The 18,467-nt window shown below is 39.1% G+C and overlaps 1 protein-coding gene across 1 annotated transcript in view; it reads left to right on the forward strand.

Moving 5' to 3' along the window:
• The window catches only part of LOC140693517 (uncharacterized), an 81,572-nt gene that overhangs the window by 28,527 nt on the left and 34,578 nt on the right, over positions 1-18,467 (forward strand). The window contains exons 5-10 of the mRNA XM_072957337.1: positions 151-272; positions 709-769; positions 928-1,025; positions 1,303-1,527; positions 7,574-7,773; positions 8,077-8,203. The gene's annotated coding sequence lies outside the window, so the exon portion shown is untranslated. The remainder of the gene's footprint in view (positions 1-150; positions 273-708; positions 770-927; positions 1,026-1,302; positions 1,528-7,573; positions 7,774-8,076; positions 8,204-18,467) is intronic.

Here is an 18,467-nt window from a genome sequence, read left to right on the forward strand (position 1 = left end):
TGCCTTGCAGATTGGAGATGGGATTCTCACTTCTGTATATACCCAAGGATTGTGTTATTGGGCCTTGCTAATTTGACTCTATTCTTTAGAAAGTACATAATGTAGATATATTTTTCAAACATGCATGATTTTTTCTTTTATTATTTATAGTTCTACCCTCTCATCTCTTGGTGTGACTTTTCATGGAATCCAGGAAACAGTCCTAAGCAACCTGCCTCTTCACACTTCTCCGTGGTGGTTTCCTTCCCTGACTAGAAGAGGGTTTTGCATAGGTAATTTTGATTGCTCCCCTTCTCTTGGAGACTCTCTGTTTTTCTGCCCATCTCTCACCTGTCCATCTGTCCATTTCTCTACCCACTCATTCTTCTGACTTGTTTCAATAAGCATTTCAGGCAGCTTACAGAAGAACAGGTACCAAATAAACAGGTGAGAAAATGGGGCCAAGTTCATACAGTGAGGCTAGGAGTTGAGCCTGTGTGAGAGTTGCCAGCGTGAGACACACGCCTCTGCCTTGTGACTTATAAGATAGACAACATCAATGTGCCTGAAGCTCCCAGCAGACACAGGGAAACAGGGTTTGTGGGAGATGCTCATTGGCTGTGAAATAAATAAGTGGCTTAGTAGAAGCCCAGCCTTTCCAAGTACTAAGGCTTAGGAGAATATTTTAGTGTCTTCCAAAATCAGATTATTGCATCTTTTCTTTTTCAGAGTTTTATGTATAGTTGGTTTACATTCTATACCTGGAAATTTCTCCAAAACTTCTGCCCACGTGAGTCCCATGACTCGGGAATGGGGTGGTTCTGCTCATTGACGGGTGTTGGCCAGAAACGGAAAATGACAGCCTCAAAGGAGCCTGGGATTTATCAGTTATGTTTTGTCAGTGCTGTAGATTTCAGAAAATGCTTTCACCTTTTCTTTCCATCTGAGGCAGCAGCGCGCTCTCTTACCAGCATCAGGAGCTCAGGGCCACGGGATGGTGGGGGCTGACTGCACTGCCGTCAAGACAGCTGAGCTAGTCACTGCAGGTGTGGTTCTTTTACATACTGCAGTTCATGCTCTTTACTAGAATGTTTCAACAGGGAGTTAATTAACTGAGTTAATTAACATTTTATAAATATGATGCTTTGTTGAAAAGACAGTCATAGGCAGAATATAAGTTGTGATCACTTTAAAAATGGTTTCATTACTGAAATTTCAGTAGGAAAGATCCAGTTTATCTTATTTCCGCCTCTCTTTAAAAGTAACAAAGAAACAAGACAGAAAAAGCAGAGGATGATTTCTGTTCTTCCTCTCGGCTTGCAGGTGCCCTCACCTCCAGTGGCATCCATCCAGACACCAGCACTGACACTGGCCGTGCTCAGAACTGCCTCAGCCCTGAAGACACATCTGACAAATGGAAGGGGGACGCGCCCTGTTACAGCAGGTGCTCTCACTTTGTGGGTCCTTATGTAACTGCGCGGTGTTATTCAGGATCGCCCTTTCTACACTTTGTGACGCTGCTGCGGTGTCTCCTAGTTATTTGTTTCTGTAAGTACTCGTGTAATTTTCCAATGTGTGGTACTAGACATCTAAAAATGCATTTTTCAGATGAAAAATAGTGTGTATTTAATATAAATGTATGAAAAAAGGGTCAAATGGATCTATCCTGGTGCCAGTACTCAGAGATAATAATTAACACATTAACATCTATTTTCTGTTCTTTTCATCAGTGTGTATTACCTCTGTCATAAAAACCAGCGAGCAATGTGTGCCTGTATACTGTGTGGAGACCTCCATTTTCCATTCGGCTTATTACACATTTTTCTACAATATTCTATCTCCCCTGGCATGATTTTTAATGACTAGTATAGCATTCTGTCTTGTGGAGTCCTCGTCCATTTTACTTTGGACTTAAATAAACTTTTAAATTCCAAGTATACTTAACTGAAATTCTGAAAAGAGATCTGTTGTGGTACCGAAAGTCCCCTACATCCCTTCCCCTTTTTTCCTGAGAGTAAAAACTGCTGACAATGTGGAGTATATATTTCATGACCTTTATGCCTATGTCATATAAATAAACTCATACATACACGTATATGAGAAATCTATGTCTATGTGTGTGTATATATGCTTTATTGAAAAATAAGGCCATACTATATGTTTTCTGCAGCTCGGTTTATTCACTCAGGTATATATCACAGACGTCCTCTCTCTCCAGACTCACCCGGTCCTTTCAGATAGAGTAGAGGGTTTTCCTGATATGCAGGTTTGGTCTCTTGTGTAAGGACACCTTTCGTGGGAGCGTACTGTGGACAAGGCCTTGGACCACGCCGAAACACCGGAACTTTAGTGCCCACAGCTCACCGTGATTTACCGCATCATTGTCTTGATGGTGGACACTTAAGTTTTCTCCATTTTCCACTGTCAGAAAGGGTGTTTGACTGGCATACTTCTTATACAAACATTCCTGTGATCTTGTATGAGTATTATTTTCGTTAAGGTTTCTGGAAATTTAGTCCTTGGATGTGACAACTACATAAATCACAGGCTCCTTTCAAGTGAATCAAGAAATTCCTTCTCCTGTGGGGCATGAAAAGATGTAGAATAACTTATGTAACCAATTCTCTATCGCTGGATATGATTTCACTTCAGCTTTTCTTCTCACCATTGTAAACAGTGCTGTGTAAATGCTCTGATAAGTACATCTTTTTGAACTGAATTTTTCTAAATGAAACGATTCCAAAATGTGGAGTTCAGCCTGTGTGTACACACGTTTTTCAGAGTTTACATATCCATTGACATGTCATCCTCCAAAAGATCGCTCACAGTTTGTTCTCTCAAAGATGGACACTAGCTAGAATATCTTTTAAAAATATGTGCCAATATGATGAGCAAAAGTACTTTTTCATTGTTTTAATTTGCACTTGATGACCAGTGAGGTATTGAGCATTTTTCACTCATTAGCCATCTGACTTTTAAAAAGTGAATGATCTCTTTTGTCCTTTGCACACATTTAAGTGAGGCAGCTTCTTGTTGCTTTGTGACAGCTCTATGTATATTATGAACATTAACCCCTTGTCTTCATCAACATGTATCAGAGAGCTTTTCCTTGTCATATTTTGCCTTTCATTTTGTTCAGTAGGTTCATTTTTGTTGTGGCCCAAAATAATCTTAAGATTGTAAATGTCTTCTTTTTGGGTTTTATTCCTGATATTATTCTTAGAAATACTTTCTTATAATGGTATAAATTTCTTCTGTAGGTTTTTTTAATCTCTAAGATGGAGATGATGATGGTACTTGTTATAGTGAAGAGAAGTTGAATTAATATGAGCAAAGAATTATATTCGCTGTTATTAGTACTTTCTAATATTCACATCACATTCTGTAATTTTTCTTGCGGTCATTATGACTGGAATAGAATTTGTTTTTTCCAGGGGATTCTCTGATTGTCCCAAGACAATTATTGAATTCCTACTTTGCTTTTTAACTTGAAATCCCACCTGTAAAGAATACTTATGTACACTAGAGTCTCTTTTTGAGCTCATGGTTTATTTTTATCAATCTTACTTTCTTACACTAGCACTATATCTTACATATTGTAAACATTTATTTAATATCTGACAGTGCGATTTTTTGATTCTCTTTTCGATCCCAAATTTTCTTGGTTAGTATTATGACTTTATTATTCCTGAAGAATTCTAATATAATTTTTCAAGTTAAAAAAAAAAAGAAGTGCTCTCGTGGGATTTTTTAGTACTTTTGAATTATCTTTAGGAGAACGTACATTTTTACAAAACTGCTTTCCTGCATACAAAATGTTGATGTCTCTACTTTCACACCTCTTACTTTACCCCACAGTACAGTCCTGTACTTCCTCCATGTACAACATGGGCATTGTTTTTGAGTTTATTCCAGATTATTGTTGATGTTTTTGTTAATTATTTAAGTCAGAATTTTTTGCTATTGTATATTTTAACTGTTAAAACTGACACCTAGGAAGGCAGATTCGGTTTGTAAATACTCACTTTGTAACTTCTCATTTAAAATTGTAAGTATTAAGTACTTGTTACAGAATCCTTTCTTTTCTGTTTTTAAAAATTTGTTTCCAAGATTCTCAAAATGGTCATAGCAAAGTAGTATAGGTGGGGACAGAGATGGAGAGAGGTAGTGTGGCTCATGTACAAACTGTGAGCACTTTCATGGCTGTGTTTATGCTGGAAAAGCCGCTGAAGAGTCCAGGATAAAACAGGGGTGGCTTTGTATGCAGTTGAAAGCCAGCTTTCTTGCCTGGTGAAGCCTGGTGGGCGTGACAGGTAGATGATCAAGGTCGAATGGAGGTTATTGGCTGCACAGAGCGCTGTGTCTGAGAACTGGAGAATATCGCCATGGGAAATGCTTGGTGCCAGGAACAAAGCAGAGGAGCTGGGGACCCTGTGTGTTAAGGAATTTCCAGCCCTCGGAGTGGGAAGATCAGACTCTGCATTCAGATCTGAGTTTGAATTCATCCTCTTTAGTTTACTTGTCCTCTGACTTTGGTCAAGCTATATACCCTATTTCACTTCCTGTTTTCTTATCTCTCAAAATAGGAGAATTACAGCCTGCTGCCAGATTGTTTGATCAGGTTAAATATTTAGTGTCTATAAGATGCCACGTACAGTCACAAGCTCAGTGAGAAATGGGCTGTCACCTGTTCTTCTGCAACTCAGTGCTTGACAAGACATGTGGGAAAGCCAGTCCCTAATTTGTGTGTGATGCAAGTAGGAACAAAATTAATGTCTTGCCTTTCCCTAGCAGTATACTTACAGCTTTGCTTCATTTACTTCTTTCCTCCTTTCCTTTCCCCTTTCCCATCCTCCACCAAAAGATCCTGAGACTCTCTCAGAATAGTAGATTCAAATTACTTTAAAGGTTGGCTCATCCTCATGAAATGATAGTAACATAAAAAAAATCTGTGCACATCCCACAATACATTGTATTTGATTTACACACACACGTGTGCACACATACACACACACAATCAGGCTACCTTCCACTTGCAGAGGGATAAGGACCACTTTTTCTGAGTTTTCACTCACTGAGCTTGAGAACAATGTCTCTTACACAGACTTTCACCAGGCTTCGTGCATGGTGTTTTTAATTGAATTTCGGCTTTGTGGCCATAGATATAGTCTCCTAATAGAAGAGAGAAAGTGGAGACATAGACATTCCGCTGAGATATTGGTGTCATCATATTTTAGTTGGAAAGGACTTAAGACAGCATAGAGTCGTAATATTATATGGGTGAGAATCCATGATGTTGTAACTTGGACAAGAACATGGACCTTCTGCCGTCTTGTCCACAAAGGTGAAGAGGCAACTGGACAGGGGATGGTAGGGATCCTTCTTGCTTGAGTTCCATGTTCTTGCTAGTTTTCATTGCTCAGTTGCCTTTAGTTTATGTCCATGAGGCCTCTCATGGGAAGGTCACTCTGTCCTGATAGATTGAGTTTCTTATCAGCAAAAAGCTCTGGACCCACTCATATTTCCCAGAGTTTTCTGCTGACCTGCTGACACTTTATATAATTGAGACCTAAGAAACTACAGAATATAAAATCCTTATTGTTATTGTTTGCCCTCGAGTTCCATAGGAAGGGGTGCTGTCTCAGGCTGTCTAAAGCCAGATCTGAACAAAGATAGGGTGACAGGCTGTGCTGCTGGTCCTCCACAGTTGAAGGGGATTTCCAACTTAGCTTTATATTCAAGGCAGATGAGTTCAAATCTTGCCTTTACCAGTTATTATCTTTGTGAATTTGGGGAGAAACTGTACTTTTTTGTGTCCAAATTTGTTTATCTGTAAGTAAGTTCAGTATTTATTTTAAGGTTTCTGTTTTAGAATTGAATGAGCTAATACTCTCATTTATACCTAAACTAGTGATCTCATGGTTCTATGCTGGTGCCTTGGTAGTTGATTACTAAGGGACTCCGCAGTGAGATTGGGGGTGGGGGACCCTGGATAATAGAGCTTATATTCCAGGATATGCTTGTAAAAGACTGGATGTGCAGTGGATTTTTAGTAAATATCTACTCCTTTCCTAATCTGCATTGATTGTGTATATATCTTTATACTAATATATGAACAATTTTTATTGCAATTTAAATATCTTTGTAGTATTTACAATATCTAGTTATAAAAATACGTGAAATAAAAAGATTTGAATTTATTTTCTTTTCAATAAGCAAAACAAAATAAAATAGAAAAGAAAAAAGTTTTGAAGGAGTAGAAATAATTTTATTTCTGTGGAATCAATTCCTTGTAATAGGTTTTTTGTTCATGTTGTTAAAAAGCATATAAAATTGATAGGTGGTGAAATACTGGAAATGAGGAAACAGTGGAGACATACTACCTCTAAGGCAGTCAATTTGTTACCAAGTCCAAACTCGTTCTGCTTGCTGCATGACAGGCCGATTAATCGGGAGATGAGATGTTGGAGTAAGGAAAAGAGACTTTATTTGTAAAGCTGGCAGACCCAGAAAATGGCATATTGTTATCCAGTAGAACTCTCTTCCCCAGGGCAGAATTCAGTCTCCTTTTATACTAAAAAGCGGCAGGGATGTGGCTGGTTGTTGCAAACTTCTTGCTGTATGAATTGTTTGTCCTTGAAATCCTTTGTTCCTGCAGCTGTCCATGTGGGTCAAATTATGGTGCCCCTGTAAAACCTCCAAAAAAAAAGAAAGGTTATTCACTATTTTACAACTTGCCATCTATACATAAGTGTAGAAGAGCAAATATCCTTAAAGATCAGAGCCCGGAGAATAGGCCCTCCTGGATATTTCAGGCTAAAGGCAACTTTCTTTTACAAAAGGTGCAGAGATAGCAAGTCTGAGCCTAGAAAACAAGGTACAGGATTAAAGCCAAATGAACACATCTAACATGGAGTGAAATTTGTTCTTTCTATTACAATTTCTTTTTCTCCCTCATAAATAATTTTAGTAAGAAACATGAGCAATTTTTTTATTTTTGCTTCTTAATAAAGGACTACAACTACAATTTAGTGAGCAGGGATGCTGTGCGTGCCTTGGTGTCACAGCAAACTCTTGTTGGTGGTGGTCGACCCTGCAACATGCCTGATGCCCCGTGAGTGTTGGTGAGGGTCCCCCTAACCAGGGGCTCTATTCAGGAACCACCATATGCGCGTTGACCTCTGGCACCTCTTTTTCAGCTGCAGGAAATTTTTTCAGATTCTATGATAGAAAAATCACTCCAGCTAGGGATAATCAGGGAGTAAAGGAAGAGGAAAAGGGCTTGAAGTAGAGTAGAAGAGAAAGACAGAAGCTCAGGGAGCCTGGGGGCTTGGCAGCGCTGCCTCGGGAGAGAGAGGAGCAGAGGTGTGGATGGGACCGGCTACAGAACCAGCTCCTGCAGCTTTCCCTGCACCCAAGCCACACAGCTTTTAATAGGGCCCAGGACTCTCTCCTGGCTGGATGTCACCCTGGGCAGAACCTTGAGAATCGAAGGTAAGGGGTGGGCAGCACTCACCTAGGGGGTCACTGAGGACTTTGGTCAAGTCCACATTGACTTTTCCAGTCATGTGCCTTCACCTGTTCTTTATCTCAGGATCTGAGAAGCAGGAGCAAGGAACTCAGGGAGAGATGCAGGAAGATATCTGACTGTGTTAAGAGACGACAGTCACAGTGACACTGGGAGCGAAGACACTTGCAGCAAAGTAAAATAACTTCACAACCATTGCATCAGAGCTGCATGTGTGAGAGAGCCTAAGCCTGTCTCAGAGTGCAGGGGACAAGCGGAATGGAATGGTAAAATTAACACTGACAATTGAAATTTTGTTAAATAGCCTGCTACTTTTAATTTTATCACTTCACTGTATGCAGGTGTATTTCTATGAGCATTTATAGGTTCACACAACCCCACCAGCCCCTCTTGCCCCCATGGGGGATGGGATTTCTCAAGCACAGTGCCCCTCCTGCTTGCTTGGGCCACGCTGCGGGTCCTCACCTGGGGCCGGACTGCTACAGTACACTGAGTCCCCGAGGCACGGCCTGGGATACATGACAGGAACAACTGTGCTCTTGGCTGAGGGCCTCCATTTCCCCCTGCAGTGTAAGAATGCCGGTGACTCAGTTAGAAGCATGCATCCAAGCCGTCCTTCCGTGTCATCACCATCTAGAAGCGGTGCCTGAATCTTCTGAATTTCTGCAGAATGTGGTTTACAATCACCTTGAACAAGTGAGTGTGTGTCCTCTTTCAATTGGAGGAGTTACTGCCATTTTCCTGGAACTTACTCACCACTAGTCCATCTGATTTTTCTGTGCTAGGATTCAGTATGGCCTGCTAATAACTCTGCAGTCAGATCTAGAAACCCTGATGAAGAGGATTATTTATTTTCTTTCTTTATATGATGGTATTTTACTTTCAAATTTCTGAGTTTTCAGTTCTTGGAGGAATGTTTTGGGGGTTGGAGAAACAATTTTGCTCTTACCATCTTTGTGACCTGTTGCTATATGCGTCTCACCTGTCTTCTGTCACTTGTGAGGCGGTTCTATTTTTGACCCTGTCCGGGTTGTTCATATTTTAAAACATAAAATCTGTAAAAGTACAGTCCCTTTTACTCTGAAGACATTCCACAAATACTCCTTTAATCTGGGTATGGTTTTAAGAAGACACAATAATTGGAATATATACTTGCAGGTTGCCAGTGCAAAATCCCCAAATTAATAGTCGAGCTCAACATCTAAAATCTTTCTAATCTACCATGGATTTGTATGGATAAGTGAAGTAGTTTGCTAAGAACTCAATCCTCCCAAGCTGATGCTCTGCCAGATGGTGGAGCCGAGGGACGAGGGTGTGTCCTGCCCTTACTGAGCTGACAGTTTCATGGCAAGGACCTTCACCAGGTGAAGAAATTGAAGTTTCTTCTAAGAACAGTGGGTCTGAAATGAGTCCAAAAGCGTGGGAGAGACACAATCACATTTGTCTCAAGTAGGGGAGAGTGGCTGTGGGGCCACCTGGGAGACTCATGAGTCCAGGTGGGCAGTGTTGTTGGCTTCCAATTGAGCGGTGGGACGGTCAGTGGGTAAAAGCGAACAGATTGAAGGCATGTTTAGATGGTAAAGAGGAAAGGATCAATGCTGTCTGTGAAGGTAGGATGGAGTAAGGCCCAGGTTTCTGGGTGGATTAATGAGTTAAATAATGGTCCTGCTGTGTTCTGAGGAGGGAAAGCAGCAGAGGGAGTTCTGGGGGAAAACTGATGAGTTCAGCTGTGGGTAAAGTGAAAGGCTGTTAGATGTGTGGTCTGGGAGCTCTGGTGAGAGCCAGTAGTGAGTAGGGGGCGGGGAGAGAGACTTTCAAATCATTTTGTCTTGTGAAAATACATACAAGAATGAGTAATGACACAACCCCTGTATATTCTGGATTTAAAACCCAGTAACATTTTGCTATATTGACTGCAGGGGTTCTTAATTTTTTAATAGAAATAAAATAAATAGAAACAAAATAGTGGAGTTAATGAATATCTTAGAGTTGATGTGTGTCCTTGTATGTATTTTCATACCTCATCTGTTTATAAACATAATCTACAAAAAGTTAACTTGCTTAGCATTAGAGTTAAACAGAGGGACGTGACACACTCTGTTGGTGGTTCAAGGTGATTTCTTGGGCAAATTATGTAGCCTCTCTGTGCCTTAGTTGCATCTTCTGTGACTGCCCCCATGCCCCTCATCACAGCTGATTTCCTAGACTTGAAGTTGGGAGGGAGGCTGCTGAAGGGAGTAAGAGGTGGCAACTGCTAGGGTCACTGAAGAGAGAGACAAAAACAGATTAAAGCCGAGAAACTGAGTGCTAATACCCTCAAAGGAGAAAGAATCCCTTAGTTTTTTGAGCCACTTAGCCTAAGAGAACGAAAATCATGTGGATCCAAAGCTCTTGAGCATATGAGTATTGTGGGTGGGAGGGTTTCATCAGAAAAGGGTTGAGAAAAGGCCTTTTGGTTTCCTTTTACGTTTCCAGTAAGGATGAGGCGCAGAAGAAAAACCACCCGTTTCACAGTAGAAGGTGCTGTTTTGTGCGAAACTGTCCGAAGGTTGGAAACCATTCATCAGTGGTGCTGGCAAAAGAAGAGACTTCTGGATTGGGTGGGGCACTTGCTGTGACTTCCAGGTGACCTGCTGGCTGGGGGCTGTGAGGCGGGCAGTAGGTTTGCAGTGTGACCTGGGTATAATCCCTGGCATTGAGGCTGCTGATCTGACTAGCAGAGCTGGGCAGACACCGTCCTAACGGGGCTGCTCGGGATGAGGCCTGGGACACCTGCCATGCTGAGGGCGAGAGGAGAGCTCCCCTGAGGTTGTGTCCCTGTGAAGATTAGAAACGTCCTCCTGCAGGGGAGGAAGAGCCTCTGAGCAGCGGGCCGGATGCACAGGCAAGACCAGCCTGAGCACGGAGATTTCAGGAAGCCGGAATTCATACAGGCCCGAACAGCCTTGTTCCTGAGAAACTGGAGGGAAAAGATGCTGCAAATGCAGGCTAAGTTCAGACACTATTGTGTGTCATGAGTGATAGGAAAAGACTGTTCAGGCAGCCACGAGAGAACCCTGTGGTTGTCCCAGTTGGGCGTCACACAGGAGGGAGGAGCAGAGTTATATACTTTGCCACTTATTAGCTGTGTGACTTTGAGCAATATCACCCCACTTCTCTCTATATATATCTACATCTGTAAAGAGACACAGTGACAAGCTCGTGTCATCAGAATGCTTTGTTTAGCTCTGATCCCCTTTGTCCAGTCCTGTCAGTGCTGCCCTGCAAGGTTCTGCAGCGGCTGCTCTTGCCCTGTGATGGGAGGGCATAAAAGGGCATTGTAGCACCCGAGGGCAGAAAGGGGTTGCTTTAAAAGCAGACATGTAGCGTCCTGCAGCTGCAGACCTGCAGGCAGTTTGGTTCATGGTCGTGGAGAGGACTTTGGAGGCCTTAGCGTCGTCTTAAGACTTGTTTTCCCTTGGGGACCTGATTTGCCTTTGCAGATTAATGTTGAAGATTTGGGCTTCTGGCAAAGCTGTTTTCAGAGATGGGTATATACGTAAAATATCATATAAAATAAAATGATTTATTTAACGTGTGCGACTTTGCAGCTGTTGGGAAGAGCTGTGTTGGCCTGGTCTCCACGGGGGACACCAAGGGTCAGCAGAGCGTGCGGGAGGGAAGGCAGCCTGCAGTGCTTCTGCGGGGTGTTCTCCCCAGCAGGGCGCTCTGCTGAGTTGTCTCTTCTCTGAGTTTGGTTGCCAGAGGAGCAGACAGCAAAGTAATGAGTTCTGGAGGGATTGTATAATGACAGGAAGAAATAGGAACCTGGAGATTTTCTGGACTAAAACACGCTTTTGGTTCCTGATTCAGTGTGTTCCATTACAGAATTGATGAGTTGTGTCTATTCTGGAACGTCATTGAAATAAACGTTCAGCCTAAATGTTAAGGGCTTTGATTTATTTGGCTGGAGGACTCGAGCCGGGATGACAGCCTCTCAGATCACTCTGAGGGACTGCTCCCAAGAGGTAGTGGAGGAGCTAGGATAAATAGAATCTTTACAACAAAGATCAGGTAATTGGAACAATAAAATATTGCTTGTTATCTAAAGAAAACCAGATATCTCAAGTTCAAGTATTTAGTGGTTTTCTATGTATGGTGGGAAGCAAACATTTGGGTCATTGAATTCATTCCTTTGGCAAGCACCTGGCTATCTAGGGCCAGTATCCTGTCCTTTCTTGCACTGAGTCTGCTCAGAGGGCACCACTGTGAGTGGCTGAGAGGCCGGGCTGTAGGCATGAACTCGCTGGGGGTTGGCAGCAGCCGCTGATGATTTGGATTCAGCATTCTTTGTTTACTGACATGGTTGCAGTATTTTCATGCACATTGTAGTATTTTCATTCACAGTGTTCCCCCTTGGTCCTAAATTCGACCAATATTTTGAGAGACATTTCATGACCAATTTTGTCCCACGGTGCTAGGATGGCTCATTCCTAGTTCAGGTGAAGAATCTTCTGAGTTGCCATTCAAGGTGTTAGTTTTTTTTATCAGGCCCTGTTGATACTAAAAGTTCTCTGGATCACCTGTCTTACTACTCTATTATGATCCAGGAAGTGTTTACCCATCTTTGCTCATTCCCATACCTAGAATCACACTATTATATTTATTTTATTCAGGGTTATAAATTTTATCTGTTTCTTCAAGATGTTTAGCCATCATCCATCTTGTGGGCCTAGTTACACATTGGGAAATGTAACAGACAACAATTTTATAAAATAGACAGGATATAAGTAATACAGCTAGTAACGTAAATAAAGTCACGAGTAAGAATTTAATAGTCGAGAAGTTGTATTTTTGGGTTAAAATTTTGCTTGTGTTTCTGAGTTTGATCCTATGAGAAAGTTCATATTTATGGTCAGGGTCAGGGCAGGTATTAATTGGCCAGTTGAAATCTCCCACCTTGTAAGATCAACAGTGGCCTAAACAGAACTATAAATTCTTTTTAGAATAACGTTTCTGAGGGCTATCTAGTTAGAGCCTTGGAGTAGGGAAACCCACCAAGGTAACACAGAAGTACTAGACATAGGTAATTTATCATAAACTTAACAATTGGAGTAGTTCATAATCAAAGGTTGGAGAAATTATCAAAGTAATTGGTATACAGTCCTGGTCCGGTGTCTTGGGTCAGCAGTCTAGCTCAGATGTCGTCTTCTTCTCATCCTGGTATGGAAGCTTTTTCTCCATTTGGGCATTGTTTTAAGGTGAGCAGTGCTCTATAGGCCAGTGCACTGCAGGGGCTGTTTCAGATAGGAAATGAATCCGAGACTCCGTTTCCTTCAGCTTTGGTGTGTATGGTCTAGTTAAGAGTATCTGAAAAAGGGTCTTTCCATTCAGGTTGGAGACAGTTCTTTAAGTCATGCCTGTTGCAGTATGTATAATCCCCTGGCTGCAGGTCATGGGGCATTGGAATTTTACCCAAGGATAGATTACTGAGCTTCAGAATCAAACCTAGAGTATTCTTTTCATAATTCAATTAAACTGTACAGCAGTGTGACATAACAGCAAGGAATGATCTGGGAAGTGTCTTAGTAAATATGGACCTCAATTAACAAAACTAGAATTTAATATCCACTAAAATATAATTTTTTTCTCTCTAAAGTTACCCTCAGTTTTCTCAAATATAGCCAAATCAAGATTAATTTCTTTACAAATTAAATCTGATTATTTGATCATATAGGCTTTTTAAATTGACTGTGTTGGAAGTTTTAATACGGAGTCTCAGGGTAGAATGTTAATAAGGTTTTCTAAGGCCAAGAAAGCCACGTCAAGGCTTTTCATGGATTTTTGCCTTACAGATTTAGGTAAATTCTTTTCTCTTTAAAATCCTTAAAATACCTTTATACTCCTATATCTCTTAGGAGATGATCTCCCTAATTTGTCTGATAGAGCCACTGGGGACCTAAGTATTTTTAGTCTTTTGAGGGATCAGATAGAGAGAAAAGATAACTGTTCCAAGTCTGTATACATAGTTATAATTTATCAAATTGCTGTGAACCATAACTAGCTTAAGGAGAAGAGATTCTTTATGTCTGGGAAACAGGTTAAAAGGCAGTAGTATTTCAAACAATATCAAAAATTATAACCATATTCAGCTGGTTAATCAGTCCCATGTAACTAATTCTTTTAATGAGAGTTTTCATTAGAACTTTAAAATGTCTTACCCAGTTTAGTTCAGTGCTGTAGTTTGAAATTTATTAGAAATCAGTAAATCTCCTTGAAGAGAAAGCATTTTGCAAAACCATCAGAAGAAAACAATTAACTGTCTATAAATGACAAAAGATTTAAAAGCATGGTTAAACACCGTTACACTATAATCAATAAAGAAACCTGTTCACTATACCCATAATTATCACTGGTAACATTTCAGATAAACCAGAATTTTAGGGAGTCCATATAATTTCTACAATACCTATATTAATAATATTTCTCATTCAATATAACCTTAGAAGTTTTATGATTCATTTGACAATTCCATGTTATTTAAAATGCCAAATGAAACTTTATAGTTAAAAATCTCTCTTTGGGATGTTTCAGGGGCCTTCTGTAGCATCCCAAACTTAACTGGAGATTAAAAGAATTTTAATTAATTAAATTAATTTTTATTTAATTAATTAGAATTTTATATTTGGGGAGCTTTGTGAAAGATTTCAGAACACTTGATCAGATAAACATATAGATCACTGTAATGTAGTACTAATTCATTAACAAGAAAATATGTCAAATGTAAAGGCAGAACAGATCAGCTAAGTGGTATAAGAAGTTTTACAATCTGTTACTGAAGGTGGATTAATATTTTAAGAAAATTTTTTCCTCTTAACAGAGAGAAAACCAAATCTAATCTTGTTCCAGCTAACTTCTAAGATTCATTTACGTTGCCCAATTTGATTCTAAACTTAGCCAATTCTGACCACGTACAAAACTTTCCTCAGGGTTCCTTTTCCACAAGCCTTCCACAGCTTTCTATACTTATATTAGTGTGTCCCTTATTTTGTCTTCCATTCAGAGGTAACCAGCTTCAGGAGAAAGTCACTATTTTTCATTAACAAAGTATTATTCCATTCTTACATCTTCCTTTACGCATTTATATTACTTTCCTAGGATACTGAGATCATTCCCTTACTAATAGAGACTATTTCTGTGTGACACCAACCATTTATTAATATTTCTAAACACCTTTAGTTTCACTGTAAGAGGAAGTTAAATGTTAAGTAATTCATATTTCAATCTTATTTTATCTGAAAATGGCATAGATATTTAATAAAATCTTGTCATTTAACTTAATTTAGCACAACTCTAGAATTTAAAGATATCAAACATTTAGAGATTATTTTAAGCATACATTTTAAAAATATATTTTAAATATTTACCCAAAGCTCTCATCTCATTTACATTTAATTTACTTAAAATTTTACCACAGCACATTACTGTTATTTTTTTTTTGACAAATCTGCAACAGATATAACAGGATCTTATTTGACTTTCATTAAACCTAGGTACAGTAAAGGTATTATAGTTAAGATGGATGATTTTAAAGATGTCTACATTTATTAGAACATACTTAAACTAAACAATATCAAATATTACCTTAATATTGAATATTTTCCAATTCACATGACACTGAAAGTCAATTTGTTAAGTTTTTATTTTAAAAATACTTAATTTTTAAGCTCTTATATTTTTACATCAATTAAGCAGAGCTCTTTGACTTCGAAATTTTTTTTTTTAGCAGTAGAAATATCTCACTTCTATAATCTGTATGCAGGCTTATAAACAGACAAAAGCTAGAGATCTCATAGCTTCACTTTAAAACTTACTTATATTTATAATAATAGTTGGAGTAAGCTGAATTTGCTTGCTCAAATCACTAAGGCTTACTATTTATGAAACAGATAATTAAGATTTCCTCACAAAGTCTGAAGGACCCGTCAGAGTTCTGAGTTCTAAAATGCCAAAAATTTCATGGCCTCAAGTTTTATTTCGTTGAGCTAATTAGGCTCAGTCCTAGGTCACTGTTTGTTGTATTTATATTTCTGATCTGCAAGACAAAGACACTCTCTTCCAGGTCCCCAGATAAATGCTCTGTCACCCAGACCCAATTTTATCTCCTTAATTGGCATTTTTGTATCAGTGAGAAGAGCTGTAAACAAAGAATTCCATGTTTTAAAACTAAGGTTTTCTTTATTTTGTCTTCCAAAGCTTGCATAAGACATTTATTAAGGTCTCTTTTCCTTGAGTTATAAGTTAAACCCAGGGTAAACCTATTTTTTTTTTTTAGCTACTCAAATTACTTTTTAGATTTACGTTATATTGGACGTCTCAAGTAACTATATTGGTTTCCTTTAATTTGTTCAATTAATATTTTCAGAGGGATAGACATGTGCCCAGCCTTATAATACCAAGAAGGGGAAGCGTTTTTCCACTGAAACATATCTATCCCACAACATAAGCAAAAGGTTTATATAAAGACCATCTAAATATACCAATTTCACAAACTTTTATCTCAATTTTATTAAATCTTATACCTTTAATTTTTATATTTATTAAGTTTAATCAGTAATTCTTATTTCTAGAAGGAGTGACAGAAACCTTTTTTTTGTGGGTGTACATTGTATATAATTTTATAGAAGTCTCTAGGATGCCCAAGTTTCAGCCAAAGAGCTTAGGCCCTTCTCGATTTTTAATTTCATTAATTGGTCTGTTGTCCCAATCCTTGATCAAGTATTTCAGTCTACATATAAATATATGTTAAACTGTGGTAAATAAAACGGACTTGTTTGAACTTTAATGTTGGGGGGGAGTAGGTGAACTCTTTGGCCCTTTTTTTTTAACTTTACGTAGTGTAGTATCAAAACCCTGTATGTAAATCCAAAAGTGTCCATTTTATTTATCTCATTCAAAATAACCATATAAAAATATTTATCCTTTTGGGATAAGCCACTTATCTGTTTTTTTGACATTTTTACAATCCTTTTTCCAGTTATTCAACCTAATTAACATTAATTATACTAAGTTTTTATTAGCATCTCTAGAAACATTTATCAGAAAGGAAAAACAAAAATGTAGCTTTTCAAACCAGTTATATTTTTATATCTGAGTTCTTAGGTTAACCATTAGATATATTTTTCTGCATTTAAACTTTATTTTAATAGGTACCAATAAAACAGCCGTTTATAATGAGATCTCTTTAAACTTTCACCAATTAAAAAGTTTTTCCAAATTAAAAAATCCATCATATGGCCATCAATTTATATATATATAAATAAATATATATATATATATATATATATATATATAGTGATTTTAAACCAATAAGATGAAGAGGCCCTTCCACATGAGAGTCAGGGTGTTGCCTAAATAAAATTCAAAGGTTTACTCTCCAAAAGCTTAAAGCCTTCGTGGTCCAGGCTGATGCAACAAAGTTTAAGATGGCAAAATATCTGAAAATTGGTACAATCAAAGAATTGCTTAGAATCCCAATTTATTTGCGTGGCCACCGTATGTACACAATACTTGAACTTTTGTATGGCAGAGTCCAAGGTTTCCTTTAAAAACTAAACTAAACATATATATACTTACATGCACACACTTAAAACATCCAGAGAAAGATAAAACGTTTACATTTCAAGGACACAGGAAGAGAAATCCAAGTTCCCACTAAAGGGGATTTTGTTTTTATAAGTTCAGAATGCCAAAAAATGTTTTTATCAGGCCTGGTTATTTCCAGAGTGAGTTTTTTTTTTTCTTATTCCCGATTAATGTTGTAAGTTTTGTATGTACATAAATCTGGCTGGGGTTTTACTTGGAGACTGGCAATCTGTCATTTCTTTTTCTTTTCTTTTCTGTTCTTTATTTTTTTTTTGAAAGTTCTATTCCCCATTGTAAGGTCGCCTTCTCAGAATAAATTTGCTAGTAAGATTTCCCACAGGGACAACTCTGTGGCATGAAGTCTTTGTGTCTACCACTCCTGGAAGATTCCCTGTCACCTGAGAATGCTGTTACCAGCCAGGAGGATGGTCCAAAATTTGGAGTTGAAAGTTTCCTCATAAGAGTTTTACTTTTATCCTGAAAAATTCAATGGAGGTAACCAAATTGAGGAAAACATTAGACCAGCCTCTTACCTAACCACTCAGTCCTGAACCCAGTGTCTTTCAACTTGGACCCACTCGGGATGTCTCCACTGGGTGGGTAATTCACCTCAGTTTCTTTCAACTGGAGGGCCACGTACCTGGATACACCGCCAGATAAAACTTAGGATCATCAACCAATATGTGAGATCTGAGAACCAGGAGAGACTCAGCCAAATTCATCTGGACCCCCCGAGGAGTCGGATGAGCACAAAGGGCCACTGCTGGTACCAAGGCTCTGGTTACTTGGAGAGTTCAGGTGGAGAGAAATCTGCTGTGGTGCTTCATGGTGTCCAAAACTGTTGACTGAAATAAACGTGCAGCCTAAAAGTTAAGAGTTATGTTTCATTTGGCGGGAGGACTCGAGCCAGGATGACCGTCTCTCAGAACTCTCTGAGGGACTGCTCCCAAGAGGTTGAGGCAGAGCTAGGATATATAGGAGCTTTACAACAAAGACCAGGTTGTTGGAACAATAAAAGATTACTTGTTATCTAAAGAAAGCCAGGTATCTCAAGTTCAAGAATTTAGTGATTTTGTATGAATGGGAGGAAGCAAATATTAGGACTCACTGAATTCATTTTTTAGACAAGCACCTAGCTATCTCGGGCCAGTAGCCCGTCCTTTCTTATTCTGAGTCTGCTCAGAGGGCACCATTGTGAGTTGCTGCAGTGGCTGGGCTGCAGGCCTGTCCTCGCCGGGGAGTGGCGGAAGCCTTTAATGACTTGGTATCAGTATTCTTTGTTTACTGACATGGTTGCAGTATTCTCATTCACATTGTAGTATTTTCGTTCACAGAC

Source organism: Vicugna pacos, unplaced genomic scaffold, assembly GCF_048564905.1.
Source record: "Vicugna pacos unplaced genomic scaffold, VicPac4 scaffold_19, whole genome shotgun sequence".
NCBI classification, from domain to species: domain Eukaryota; kingdom Metazoa; phylum Chordata; class Mammalia; order Artiodactyla; family Camelidae; genus Vicugna; species Vicugna pacos.